Consider the following 10,188-nt stretch of genomic DNA (forward strand, 5'->3'; position numbering starts at 1 on the left):
TACCTGACAGCACCAACCCTTAGAGAACCTTCAGGTACCTCTATACCCAGAATCCAGGTTGTAATTGTGTGTGCTTTGTCAAAAGCCCAGGTTGCTACATGGTGGCCTTCTATACAGCTCTCTAAGATAGAATTATCTTGGATCTACCACAGCCCACTCTGTTCTCCTGTGGGTATTTTTAGCCCACAAGGAAGGAAGCCATTTGTGTGTGTGTGTGTGTGTGTGTGTGTGTGTGTAAAGTAACTTTTCATGTGTTGTTTACTCTTCTGGGTCTCCTGAGCCATACCGGATTATTCTTCGTGCACCCATAGGGACACACTGTTCACGTGCAGCCCTTCCCTGACCATGTTTGTATTGCCTTGTAAAGTCCAATTTTCTCTAACTGCATCAGGCCATGCCCTATAAATCACATTTGTGTCCCATTTAAAACACAAACCACAATAGACACTGAAGAACAAAAGGAAGCGCAGGCCCAGCTTTTTTGACAAAACTCCCACACATTGATAATTAGAAGCACATAAATCTATGCACTTACAGGGAGGACTGCAGCAGTTGCCACGCCTTACTCTGCCTGTCTCCCAGCCTCATCCACTTTCAATTCTGCCACAAAAACCCCTGGAACAGTTCGTAGGGCAAGGGAAGATTAACAAAAACCTTCTGTGAAGCCTCTCAGATTAAAACCACCACTACAGAATGCCAGTGGAGGCCAGAGGCTTTCTGGAGTCTTTCCTGTTGAAGACGCCTTTCCTGAAGATGAGTTTTAGTTGCTACTACCTACATATACTCCTTTCAAGAAGTATTGTACCTTCCCGATCTCACCTTGGGACTGTTTATTTTATAGAAATCGAGTAATTCTGGTTCGATTTAGAAGTCCATCCCAGTGCTAGAACTGGTGATCGATCAGAGGGTCACAGTACCTCCTTGGTTAAACGAGGCCTCAGCAAGTATTTGAAGAAAAATGCCAAGTTATTTTCAAAACTGTAAAAACATTTTGCCCCCCAGCTTATATAAACAGCTCCCATGAACAGTGTGGAGTGTTCTGTGTGTGTTTAATTATCCATCAAAATTCCATAGTTCTAAAGTAGAATAAATTCCTTTACAACATGGTCCCCAAATTTAATTACCATTAAAGGTGCAAAATCTAATGGAAAGTGAAGGGCTTTTCATTATGGCTTAATGCAGCTGATTTTGATTTACTGCTATAAACCCATTTAGGGTCTCTACTCTTCACAAAGGTATAATAACAGTGCAGTCAGCCCTTAGATCCATATCAGGAGGGCAGAAAGACTCCCCTATGAAACAAATTTCTTTTTCCTTTTAAAAGAATAAGTGGGTACATTGGGTCTTCTAGGGCTTTTCTGTACTTCTCTCTGTAAAAATTAAGTGTACATATCAACTCATCAAAAGAATGTGAGAGCCTTGTGAGGAGGGATTTTTTTTTTTGTCTTTGCAGTTTCATCCCCAATGCCTGCATATAGTAGGGGGCGTGGTGCTTAATAAATGCTTGCCATCTGACTGATTCATTCATTCTGTTTGCCTGTATGAACTGTCACAAACAACTTAAATGGATAATGTTGTGCTATGCACAAAGTTGAACCACTGACTGGTTAAAACATCCTGGCAACAAGATGCAGGTTTTAATTAGATTGCCAGAGACCTATTTGTTAAGTTTGGGAATGACAATTAAATTTTTTTTTAAAGTCCTTCTAATCTGGAGATAATTACTTTTAATCATTAAAGTTGGTCTTGATTAAGCATCTGAAAAAAAAGCCTGTTAGGCCCTCAGCAAAATAGTAAGCCCAATAAAACACTGAAAATAATCCTGCCAAGCTACCAGGAAACCCAAATAGCTACTTAATTCCCAGGATCTGGCTTTTTTTTCTTTATTTTTTTAAAGGCTGGAAAATAAACTAAGTCTCAGAAAGAGAATGGAATATTTTGGCTGAGTTCTGAGCAGAGACTGGCCTATGGAGGCTTCTGATGGAAGCTTTCATGTTGAATTAAGTACTCACCAAATCCTCAGAGTGCTCCTTTTCCAAGTGCTTTCAAGCAATAGAAGTGAGAAAGACAAGAGGACAATGATTATTACATCTATCAACAATGTCTGGAATTTTGAGGAGGAATCATTTTGCATTCTTTGACATGTCAGCCAAAGAGAAATAGGAACAAAATTCAAAAATAAGCATATGCCAGGTGGCAAACCATGTCAGTTCACCTGCATCATATAGAATACTATAGGACTCTCACTAAGTGCAACCTTTGACCAGATACCTGTCCCAAATTATCTAGTATACTTCTCAGCTCTCAGAGCTGTGCCACCCTGTTCCTCTAAAATTAATGTGGGTTTTTTTCTTTCTCCTAAAGCCAAAGTTGACAGCCCTAACCATATACTGTCTTCAAATGTTTGGAGTATTTTGAAATGTTTTTCTTATATCTATCTCCTACATAATCACAATTCCCATAATATCAATTAGCAACAGGTGAGGGTGGGGAGGGGGTGTTAATTATCCTATTTTATAGCAAAACCAAAACCCAAAGAAACTCATAGACTTGTCCTGGGTTATATGTTATGGTTACTGATGATACTTAAGGAAAACCAAGATCCTACCACAATACTTAACTTACTTTTTAAACAGGACATTGATTTCATTGGTATAGGGAACTCTTTGTGAAGAAACCCCCCTCTACCAAGGCACATTTTATGCCTTTTCTACAACTTAGAGTCTTAGTTTCTTGGGGACACTGAGATTAAAGGGATTTGCCCATAATTACCCAGTCCATGTGTGTCAGAGGAGATACTTGAATTCAGATCTTTATAGCTTCAAAGTCACATGTCCATCTGCTATTCTACTTAGCTTCTCAACCATATATATATATATATATATATATATATATATATATATATATATATATATATATATATATATATATATATATATATATATATATATATATATATATATATATATATATACACACACACACACAGAGAGAGAGAAATTGAGGACTTGGGGATGCTGAGATCTTTCAGGCTACCAAAATACTGTTTAATAAATTTATTTTAAAACTCAAAGTTATTGCCCCAAAAGATTAATACAGTTTCCCAAAGTCCAAAAAGTAGGAAATAACTTTGGCACTGGGAATATCTGACCAACCTTCTTCACATTTCTTCATTCTATGAGGTTCTTATCTATGTCTTACTCTAAATACTCCACTGGGGGGAGTGCAGAGTTTCCATCAAACCTTGTAGATAGCAATGGAACACAGAGCTTATCCCTATATCATCCCTCACCCTCACTATATGACCAAACCTTCTGCCCTTCTAGTTTTATACCCCCTTAATATCCAGTAAACTACTTTGGGCAACCTTCATGTCACAGTCTTCTCATGCCCACCATGAACATTTTCATTTGCCTTTAGGTGAAATATTGCTTTGATTCTTTGGAGACTATATAAATCTATGCTTAAAAGCCTTATACCACTTACCCTGACTATCAATATTAAAAAGATGCACTTTTGTTTCTTGGAGAAGTATGAAGTAGTTAAAAGAATTGCATCATTTCCAAAAGGAAATCCATCCTGTTCAATTCAGGGCCCAGTTTGTCATTTATCTTCAGTGTTCATCCAAAATATATGAACTGTAGTCAGCAGGTTGGGACCTGGGTTCTGATCGTATACTAGCTGTGTGACCTCATTTCATCCTTAAGGTGGTTGAACTCCATGGCCTCTAAGGTACCTTCCAGATCTAAATGTGTGAATAGTATTCTTTCAAATGATTTTGTCATTTAGGAGGTCTTCATACAATTAGCACGACGTCAAAGGCAAGCAGAGAATCCGAAAGACTTCATGGCCTGAAGCAAGTTCCTCTTACATTTGAACTCTCCACGATCATGGCAGACAGCTTTGACAACTATGTGTAACCATTTTGTGCCTCACTTAATATGAATAATCAGAGGCTCATAAAATAAGTTCATCTCCATTTTTGCATCTTGCAAGGAATCTTATGATTTTTAATATATAAGTACATATAAATATATAATATTATATATGAGCACATATGAATATATATTATCTGTACATACACATATATATATTAAAACATATATATGTATATATTTTGAATAAACATTAAGGCAGGGATTCTTAACATAGAACAAATGAACTTACTCTTTAAAATAGTTTGATTACCATATTTCAACATAATTAGTTTCCTTTGTAATCCTATATAATTTATTTCATTCATTTAAAAACTTTGTTATGAGAAGTGGTCCATAGACTTCATTAGACAGTCAAAGAGGTCCATGATGCATTATTTTCAGGTGCCATTTTGCTCTCACAAATCAAATACTTTTTTTGACTAGTAAAAAAACAAAAAGAATAATGCAATCTTTTATTTTTTGTAATTTCCATTACTTTTTAGTCACTTCTCTGATTGTTAAGATGTAATTTGTTAGTAAAAATCCACCTGCTTCCTTCTCACTCCTTCATCAAGCATATCCTCAATATATGCATATATTATCCTCATAAATTTTTTGAAAAGATGGGGAAATAAGAATATGGATTGGTAATTATTAATATGTTTGTCTACCTTTTTTGGTAGTTATAAAAAAATGAATAGCCTCCCCTCCATCAGATATTCTGAGAATTTAGCCCTCGATCACCCTAGAATTGTGCCATCTTCTAAACAGGTCTTCTATTTGCATATTTGACCTAGCCCAACTGCTTTTCCTGCCTTTATTTTCTTTTGTGTCATTTCAATATCCTAAGATAGTAGATGAGGCTGTGATGTTAGGGTCCATATAAGATCACTAAATAGTCACTGATAGAGGATATGTTAAGGCTGTTACCTGGGTAAATTTATCTAACTAGTTTTTATGGCTTGAACCCCTAGCCACTGAGTGAGAAAACTACTCTCCTCCTTTTTGTTCTATTCAATGAATCCTAATCATGGGAACCTGGGATAATGATGTGGGCTGCATAAGCATGACTTGACAGTATATAGTGCTTTACTCATTACCATAGAATCAAAAGGAATAAAATGAAACTATATTAAAGTAACTTCCATATGGACTGTCTACCCATAACTTCTAGCACCCAGTGAATCTATAGATAGACATGCCTCAAACCTCAATTATCAGTCAAAATAATTGCTGGAATCCCCAAAGCTTTTTTATTTATGGTTTAAATGCTCCCCTCACTCATCTTCTTTTCTACTCATATTCCAGGATGAAAGTCAAGTGATTTATGGAGCTCAGGAATGGGAACCAGCTCCCAGTGCCACTATTTTTGAATTTGCAGTTCTGCCACTGGTATTAACATCAACTTAGTATTTCTTTGGGGTGGTATAAAGAAGTCAAGAGCAGGTGAAGCATGCAGAGATTCCTCAAGCTGTCGCTACTGACTCTGTCTCTGTCTCTCTGTCTCTCTGTCTCTTTGTCTCTGTCTATGTTTCTCTCTCTCTCTCTGTCTCTCTCTGTCTCTCTGTCTCTCTCTCTCTCTCTCTCTCTCTCTCTCTCTCCCCCACCACTCCCCCAATATCCGTACTAGCCTTTGTCTCACATAATTTGTGCCCCAAACTTTTACATCTTTTCATTCCCTAGTGACCAAGCCTATAAGCAAAGACATCTTCAAAGGATTATTGGGCAGGACCAAGGAAAAATTGCACTGGGTTGGGGGCAGGTTATTGCCAGTATTGGTATCAATGTAACTTTTGTTGCACATTTAATTAATTTGGAGGTTCTTACCAAGTTCTTTATGTAATTCCTCTACCTCTTCATCCTCTGAAGATGATGTAAGTATATAAGCTGCAATTATTTTCATGGTAATCTTTTTTTGCCAAATGTGTATTATGAGCATTTAATAAAAGATAACCAAATAGGACATGAAATGATGTTTCCCATTTCTTCCTTTTTTTTGATAAAGACCAATTCCTCCAGTTCTTTTATTTACTTCTCCAAAAAGAAGCTATGAGTAATCCCATTTAGTTGAAAATTCCTTTTGTCTTCTAGTTTCATTTATAATCATTTTATTGTTAATATTGATGTATTCATTTTTTCCAATTAGTATGTTAACTCACTGAACACTGGATGAAAATATATGTTTAGAGTAGAGGAAATTTAGCATAATACATATATATATGGATATATATGTATGTATGTATGTATATATATATACATATATATATATATTACTGAATGCAGATTCACAGTTGAAAAGACCTGAGTTCAAATCTAACTTTTGAATCTTACTAAGAATCTGGATAGGGGCAGCTAGATGGCACAGTGGATGGAGTGCCGGTCCTGGAGTCAGGAGTACCTGAGTTCAAATCCGGCCTTAGACATTTGACACTTACTAGCTGTGTGACCCTGGGCAAGTCACTTAACCCCAATTGCCTCACTAACAAAAAAAAAAAAAGAATCTGGATAAGTCATTCTCTGGACCGGTCTTTTTATCTATAAAATAAAGTGGTCAGGCTGAATGGTTTCTAAAATCCCTTTTGACGCTATGATACCACCAACAATTAATTCAAGTTCTTAATCTAGAAACTGTATGCATGTTAGTTTTCTATACCACTTTTTCCACCATACAATCAAGGTTAAAGCAGAAGCAACAGGAGGTTATCTGGGACCACATATCATTTGGTAATTTTCTTTGTTTCATAGTTGCTATAGCACAATAATTCATTACCCAGTGGCCAGTCTATTGGTGATGAGTCTCTCTACATTTAGCTAGATCTTGGACAATGCATATCATTTGTTGCTAAAACCATACCCCAAATCTTTCCAGAATGGTAGAACTCACCAGAGTTCCTACTTCACTGCCATAGCCATCAAAACCCCAAGGTCACTTTTATGCCACATTTAGGCATTATAAGCCACTTGGGTGGCTTGGGTGGTGAGCTACCACCTGACCCAGCCTCAACTTCTCAGTACCCCATTAACTAAGAGTCCTTTGGAGTCCAAAGCAAAAGAAAGCTTGTTTATTAAGATAAACAAGCAAACAATAGCAGATGACCTCTTATAATGTGCAGAAAATTATTATTACTAACTAAAACTGCATTAAAAAGATATGTGACACAGTCCTTGTCCTCAAGGAGTTAACAATATGGAACAAAAAAGGTAGTAAAAATCTTTGTTTTTTTATAGAAGTCAAAAGTCATGTAGGTGCAATCATGGAAGTCTTTTTGGAAGAGATGACTTTTGATCTAAACTTTAGAGGATATTAAAGGTATAATTTGATACTAATGAAGAAGAAGAGAATATTCAGATAGAAGGTTTGGTACAAATACACAAAAATAGGAACATTCTACCTAACAGGAGATTTTTTCAAAAAAAAAAAAAAAAAAAGGAAAAATACCTGGTTTTCTCTTAAATGGGATAGTTTACTCTGGGTCCATCTTTCTTGCCCCTGTCTTTTTTTCCCCGAGTCCTGGACCTGAGTGAGGCCTTAAATTATTAAATCTACCCTTGTCTACCAGGAAATTTACAAAAGCATGTGATGTTATTTCTGTTATTTGTTCCTATTCTAATTTATCTTCCTTTCCCAAAGTTCTACAGTTACCTTTGATTATGTGTGTGTTTAAAGCTAAAAGGCCAGTAAATCAACTTTATTACTTTTCATATAGCTCGTCCTCACGCAGGTTCATAAGCATGCTCCCCACTCTAGATTTGAGTTGTGAATGGCTCTGGGAAACAAGTTCTTCCACATTCATTAAAATTCTTGGGAAATCTAAGCAACAAAAAGCAACTTATAAAACCTCTGTGGAGGCCTGAGACTGAGGGGAAAAAAAGTCATGGAATCTAGAATATTGTTATTTAGACAAGACACACACCAAAGTGGAAATTATGTGAAGTATTATAAATGTTATTCTGATCCCTTTCACGGTAAAGTTCTCATAAATAGCCTTTACTATGAGCCCTTCCTGTGGTTACTCAGTGCAGAAAGCAGCTGGATATTGCTACATTTCAGTTCACAGAATAAGATGGAATACTAGCCAAAAGAATGGGGTTTGGAAGTCCACCATTATGTGGTCAATCAATGGTTTATGGAAGGAAAATTCAAAGACATGTAATGCAGATGCTTTTAACCACTAAGACTTTTTAGTGAAGCCACACACAAAAAAAGGTATTTGTTACAAACCAGTTTAGAAGTTGATCTGAAAATAACGACACTATTCTAAGTTTCTTACGTAAACATTTATTTAAGTTTTATAAGAAACTACACCAAGAAGTTGGGATCCATATACTTTTTTAAACTTTTTGCTCTTTGGTTTAGGGCATGTATGAAAAGATGAAGAGGAATAGACTTAACAGCACTTGTTGAACATTTTACATAGAATCAATGTGAAAAATTAAAAAACCTAAGGCTAGATGTTCTTTTAAAATACAGTCACTTATAATCACTGGCTTACTGCCAGATTGAAACCTGGAAAGACATCTTGAAACCTTTAAAAAATGGTAATTTTCAGCTGTAAGGAATTCTTGTGTTATCAATGTCCTGAAAAAATGTATTTTTTATACATTTCCACAACCCAAGGTTAAAATGCATTTTCAGAATATGTTTACTTGGGGGGAGGGGGAGTATTTTTGGTATTCTCCTGTACAGTCAATTTTATGTAGGATAAGGTCAAATAGAGTTCAATGGAGATTGTATTACTAAATAATGTGAATAGCTCTAAATTCTTAACTTCACCCAGTTGTTTTTTTCTTTTCTAAAACAGAGCTTTAATTCATAAAGGATCCATAGGTAGAAGACATTTGAGACTTCATTGAAACAAATGCTTTGCTTATTCAGATGAGGAACTGAGGCCCAAAGATGCTTATGTGAATTCCTTCTGGTCACATTGTTAATGAATGGCAGGACTGTGATTCAAATCTAGGTCTTCTGCTTTAAAATCCAGTATGTCTCCCACTATACCAATGCTGGCTTTCTATGACTGGGTTGCTCTGGGTAATCTGTTCACCAATATAGTTTACCATCACATGGTCTTTGAGAGTTGCTGTGGCCCAAAATATTAACATCCTGGGACTACCTGGGTGTTAAGCTTCTCCTTGCGCTATGTACCTAATATGACTATTGTAATAGTCTAACAAGATACTGTTAAGATACTTTTTATTATAACAATTGATAAACATGTTCTACCATTCTACATTTAATGTCTTTCCTCTGTGGATTATTTTTAATTTATTCTGCATATAGTTTCTTTGTACAAAGTTGTTTCCATTGTCTTCCCCTTTAGACTGTGAACTCCTTGACAGCTGGGACTGTCTTTTGCCTTTCTTTGTATCTCAGCATTTAGCACAGTGTCTGGCACATAGTAGGTACTTAATAAATGTTTATTGACTAACTGATTGATTGACTCTTATATCTATGCCCTGTTTTAGATGCTAATTTAATTGTATTTTTTAATCTCTTTGGGACATAGACCTAGTAGTGGTATTGCTGGGTGAAAGGATATGCATGGTTTTTTATCCCTGTGGGTATAATTTTAAATTGCTCTCCAGAAGGGTTTGATCACTTCACAACTCCACCAACAATAGTGCATTAATGTTCCTATTTTCCCATATCCCCTCCAATATTTGTCATTTTTGTTTTCTGTCATATTAGTCAATCTGATAGGAATAAGGCAGTACCTCAGATTTGTGTTAATTTTCATTTCTCTAATCAATAGAGATTTAGAGCATTTTTCATATGACTATACATAGCTCTTACTTCTTCTTCTGAAAATGGTTCATAACCTTTGACCATTTATCAGTTGTGGAATGGCTTGTATTCTTATAAATTTGATTCAATTCACTATATAGTTGAAAAATTAGGCCTTTCTCAGAGAAACTTGAAAACACTTTTCCCCCAGCTTTCTGGTAAACCAATTTATCCAAGCAAAATAGGTAATAGAAATTAGAATGCTATGGATTATAATATATCAAGAAGTGTCCTGTAACCAACTTCATAATTCCTTTATGACAGATAACACAACACTGTGTTTGGCATTCTGCCAATAAGGAGTCACATTTCCCTCTATAAATATAGGATGTAGCACAGAACTTTCACTACTTGATCCTGGATGGAAGGGAGATGGGTTGCACATGCCCACAAGTAGAATAATCCTCTCATGAGAGGAGAAAGATATCTACTAGACTAACAAAGCTGATTTATTTGAAAACCAGGTCCTATAAGATGGACAAAAAG

This window comes from Dromiciops gliroides, chromosome 1 (assembly GCF_019393635.1).
Source record: "Dromiciops gliroides isolate mDroGli1 chromosome 1, mDroGli1.pri, whole genome shotgun sequence".
NCBI lineage: Eukaryota > Metazoa > Chordata > Mammalia > Microbiotheria > Microbiotheriidae > Dromiciops > Dromiciops gliroides.